The sequence below is a fragment of the Lipotes vexillifer genome, unplaced genomic scaffold (genome assembly GCF_000442215.2).
Source record: "Lipotes vexillifer unplaced genomic scaffold, Lipotes_vexillifer_v1.1 scaffold50, whole genome shotgun sequence".
NCBI lineage: Eukaryota > Metazoa > Chordata > Mammalia > Artiodactyla > Lipotidae > Lipotes > Lipotes vexillifer.
This window is the reverse complement of record NW_006784763.1, coordinates 2,680,662-2,686,417: the sequence shown is the minus strand read 5'-3', so window position 1 is coordinate 2,686,417 and position 5,756 is coordinate 2,680,662.

Genomic DNA, 5,756 nt, shown 5'->3' with positions numbered 1-5,756 from the left:
AAAAAAAAAAAAAAAAAAAAAAAAAAAATGATAATTAGTTATTATAATTTGGCATCGATACTCAGGCAACATTAATTACAATGAGAATTGCATTAGTTAATTGGTAATGAGTATTTCTTTATTAACATTATTTATATTGATTTAGCCAGGTATTTTCCTTTTTGATTTAAACACATATATATAAGAACAGGTGAAAGAGAAAAATGCTTCCTAGTCTAGATTGTTATGAGAGTAAATAATGTAAAGCATAATAGAATATTCCAAAATATTATAAATCATAAGTGTCCAGAAAAAGGAAAAAAGTCAATACAGGATGAAGTGTGGGAGAAAATTCATAACCTTGAAAATGATTAAATATTGGATAGGTATAGACTCTAAACAACGTTTATCATGCCAGGCAATGAAAACAGATTGAGAAGGGGTTCATAGAAGGAATAACGCATGTGAGCAAGGAAACCCTCTTAATAAGAAAAGAGGCTTTGTGTAAATAAGTAGCTACAATTGGAATTCTTTGAATACTGTTTAACTTTTATCAGCACAAAATTTATTTTTGAAATGAATGAATCTGGAAATTACATGAGAAATTACATTGAATTAGAAAGGGTTAAAGGATTTTAATGTCTTTTTTTTTTTTTTTTTTGCTTTAAAGTAGAGAACAATTCGAATGCTAGCTGTATTCCAGTATTTGAATTACTATTATGTGGAAGAAAGATATCCCAGGAAAACTTAACCAGTTTAATATAAAGACAGAAATGCGTTACTCATCAGCAACAACAGATAAAAGATTATATCTAGCCATTAAAGGTTTAGGTAAATAAGAAATGTATTAAAAGGTTAGAAAGATAATTTAACCCTTCAGGATGATTCTGACCTTGAGATTTTGTAATTACTTTGACTTTAGACACTTGAATCATTTGGGGAAGCTAAATATGTTCTGCCTTTACCTATTTCACTCTGGCAGCAATTGTCTTTTATTTATTTTTGTTTCCCTTTTCCTGTCTGAATATTAATTTTCTTGATTGAGAGCACAGAAAAACTATGAGTTAATTCATGTATAAGTTTTATTTTTTTATTTTATATTTTAAAAATTATGTCTTACCTTATTACTATTATTTAAATTTTATAATTTTTTCCTTGAATTTTCTTCAGATATATTCCTATATTTTACTTTTCTTTTAAATAAATCTTGGACATATCATAGAATGTCACTTGTATAGTTAATGTTGTATACATTTCTGTATAGAAAGGATTGACACTTTTTGTGTCCTGTATGAACATATAATAAAATTGTTCCAAAGACCTGGAAAAATAGGCATTTTTATTCTTATAGAAGGCACATTTTTGTAGAGTATATTATTTTAATATGATATATACATGCAATATTTACACTTAAATGTAGGAGGAATCATATAGCCAACGTCTATCTGCCATGTGATTCAGTCTAATATATCAATGCGTCTCCAGTAAATAATGTTTAGGTGATTTTGACTCAGCTGTTTCCTTATACTAATATGTTGGGATGTGAATCTTTGTCTTAAACATTCCTCCATATTCCACATGTTAGTCTGTGTACTGAGTAAAGTCCACATCTCCTTTTTCTGAGGAGTAATATATTTAATTATGAATATTTTGTGGTACTTGCTACTGAAGTTTCTAGAGGCAGATCCCCCAGCTGTATACCATTTACTAGCTCTATTACTTGGGCAAGTTTCTCAGCGTCTCTGTATCTCAGCTACTAACCATAAAGTAATTTAACTTTATTATCTACTATTGAGGAGTCCTCTGAGGAGAAAATGATTTAATTACCATAAAGGTCTTAGAAGAGAGCCGAACAAGTACTCCTTAAATGTTAATGGTTAAGATTACCATCCTTTCCGTCTTGCTTTCATAGACAGCTGTCCTTTATAGATATAAGATAAAATGATCTCTGTGTAGCCTAGGCTACTCTACCTGATGCCCCAGGCCACTGCTTCAGGCTCCAATTTATTACCAAAACTCTGAGAAGAGATTTTGTTATTTCAAAAATACAGAGTCCAATATTTGACCCTTAAATATATATTTCTATGCTTCTTAGTTTTCTCTTGCTACTCACCCTTTTCTTTCTGCCTAAGAATTTGACAAATTTTTGAATATACTTTGAAACTTATACAATACTGTAAAATTGATAATAACTCTGAGAGTATGCATCTTTTCTGCACAGCATTACTTAATGCTCTTACAAGATATCTTTTATTTTTCAGCTTATATCTGGGGTGTTTACTCATCTACAGATAAAGATATACACTATGCAAGTATTCTTAAAAATCCTTACTATATACCCTTAACTCAATTGAAGCAAGATTTCAATGCCCCAAAGTAACTTATTTATGACTGAGCTCAATTTAGCTGAAACTTATTTCTTCTTGTTGGAATGAACTCAGTATTGCTAAGTAAGGGTAAAACAAAAAAATCTTTCCTTTAAAATTCTGATATTTTTAACCATTCTAAAATAATTTCATGAATCTCTTCTGACCTCCTCTGAGAACTCTGGAAGTGATCTGAGTTCAGAGCTAGTGATCAAGTTTGGAATTATAAATCCTTGTTCAGAGCTTGTGGGCTGCTTAATTCATAAACATTCTTTGTCCATCCTGATATCCACAGAGCTCTCAAATCACTTAGGATGTTTCTAGCCATTGTCTATGTGCCTCTACTGTTGAAGCCCTTCATTACAACATGGCCTTTGACCACCAGTTTCAAAAGTTCTTTGATTTCCTACTTTTCTCAAGGATCTTTTAGGTACAGTAGACTGCACTCAGCCTATCTTTTGCACTCTCAGTAGGCTGGTTAATGTTTGAATGCTTCTTCTCACCACATTGTGTATTTCAGTGTTCTCTAAGTCCATTCATAGTCTCTTTTCCAACACAGCTCCCTTAAGGAAATTCCCTTAGAGTTTCCCTGAAAGTAATGCCTCCTAAAAGTTCTAGGTTAGTAGCTTCCAAGGTGGTGGAGGAAAAAAAGAGAGGAGGCAGCATATATTACTAGAGGAGCATTTGGAAATGTGTGGGGAATGCTTCTGTGTGTCACAATGACTGGGGTGAATGTTAAAGATGGACCCCTGAAACTAAAAATAGTCCTCCACAAAATGTCATTAACACCCACTTCTGAAACACTCAAGGAAAAACAGAAAATTTTTCTTATAGCTCTCAGATTAACTCTGTAGTAGGATCTACTGCTTGAACCTCTTCTTCTGCCCTAGACTTTGAGCCAGAAGAGAATTTGACTCAGGAAAAAAGTTATATCAACCCTAAATCTCTTGCTCCTGCAAATTTGCTGAATTATTTCTTTTAGCTTGAGGACTGGTTCATGGATAATTGTCTCAAGTTTGTTGTTTATGATTAAGTCTCATGCTTTTTTTGCCTGGACTTTTTGTTCTTTTTTTTCTTTTTAATTGGGAACCTCATCTACTTTAGTAAAACAATAACTTTTCTCTCTCAAATACATAACATTTACCTTGATTAATCTTAATTTTTTTTTACTCTAAGAAGTTCACTTTTGCTAAGGTTAAAAAAAAAAAACCCACACATTTTAAATGATGCAATTAGCTATTTGTCCTAAGCATCTTTCGCTGAGAAATGGGAGGTAAGATCTCAGTATAATAAGAAACACTGAAGAAAAGGAAAATCTGTTTACAATTTCCAAATTAAATTTGAAAGATTGATTTCTAATTCCATGTACATTAGGCACTGATTTAATTTAATCAATGTGTAATATATTGAGTATGTTCTCTAACATTTCAGACCTAAGTAAGGTCCTTTTTTTAACACTGATAGATCAAAAGATAAATAAATGGATGGATAAATGAAGAGATTGATACTATTTCCTCTTTATTATTTATGAGATATATTTTAAATTTTGGAGAATGTATAACATCCATGTACCTCTATCAAGAAATGGTATATTTACACCAGAAGTCCCCTCATGCTCCTTTCCAGTAAAACACCCTTTTCCCAATACCTAATCAATCACTGCACTGATTTTTATTACCATAAATGAGTTCTGCCTCTTCTAGAATTTCATATAAATGTAATTATACATTATATACAGTTTATGTCTGACTTTATCCACTCAATCATTTTCTCAGTGTAATGCTTTTGAGGTTCACGCATGTCCACGCGAGTACTACTAGTTCATCATTTTAAATACTGAGTAATATTCTATTGTATGACTATCACACTTTATTCTATTCTTCTTGATGGGTGTTTTATAAATTTCTAGTTTCTTGCTATTTTGAACAAATCTGCTATGCAGATTCTTGTGCAAGACTTTTGTGGAGATATGTTTTCATTTTTCTTGAATAAATACCCAGGACATAGCATTTGTTATGTCTCAGTGTAGCTATGTGTTTAGTCATGGACAAAAATACCAACAATATTCCAGTTTCTTCATCTTCTCATCAATAGGTAGTGTAGTCACCTTTTCATATTAGTCATTCTTGATGGTATGTAAAGTAATCTTACTATGGCTTGATTTGCATTTTATTGGAAAATAATATTTAGCAGTTATTCATGTTCCTGGAAATTTTTCTATGTGTTGGGGAGTGTGTGTGCCCTTGCATGCATGTGTTTCTGTGTGTTTGTGTAGGTGTCAGATAGAGAGAGGGAACTCAAGTAATTTGGTCATTCTATTTTCTGTAGAAATTATTTGTATGTTCTGGATATAAGTCCTTTATCCAGTACATATTTGGCAAAAATCCTCTCTCCTAGTCTGACTTGCATATTTATTTCTTTGATAGTATCTTTTGAATAAGCATATATTTTCATCTTAATGGGTTTTAGTTTTTCAATTTTGTCTATTGATTAATCCAGCTGTATATACACTTTGAAATGGAAAAATCTGATTTCTTCCATTTTGTTTATTTCAACATTATTTTGGCTATTTTAGATCTTTTGCATATTCATAAATATTTTAGAATCTGTCAGTTTTTATAAAAAATGAGTTGAACTTATGGATTGTTTGGGAAACTTATGATTGTATGGTTAGCATGTTAACCATATTGAATATTCCAATATATATTGAATAGCTTTTCATTTTTGTAGTTCTTTAATTTCAATAGTTTAGAGACCTTAGACATATACTATTAAGCTTCTGAAGCATTTTATAGTATTGAATTCTTTTGTAATTTGAATCAGTTTTATTTTTTAATCTTTGTTTTGGTTAGCATATAGAACTTTATTTTATTTTTGTATAATTCCTTTATATGCAGTGACATTGTTAATTTATTATTAGTTCTAATAGTGTGGGTTAGACTCAGGATTTTCTCTGTGCAAAACTGCACCATCTATAATAGAGTTGCTTTCATCCTTCTAAATCATTAAATATTTGGATTGTTCTTTCCTTTATCATGGCTAAGACATGCAAAACCTATTAAATAAAAGTAATGAGAAGAGGAATCTTCAATTTATTCCTAATCTTACAGAAAAAGCATTAGTATTTTGCCAATAAATATGATATTAGTTTCGGTTTTCCATAGATCTTTTTCATCAGATTGGATATGCTTGCTTCTATTTCTGTTTGCTGTGAGGTTTCATAATGAATAGCTGCTATATTATGTCAGTGCTTTTTCTGCAGCTGTTGTTTTTAAGTCTATTAATATGGTGAATTGCATTGTCTGATTTCAAATGTTAACCCACTCATTATTTCTAAGCATCACTCATCTTGATTACAATATATTACTTTATATATTTCTGCATTTAATTACCAATAGTATGTTAATGTTT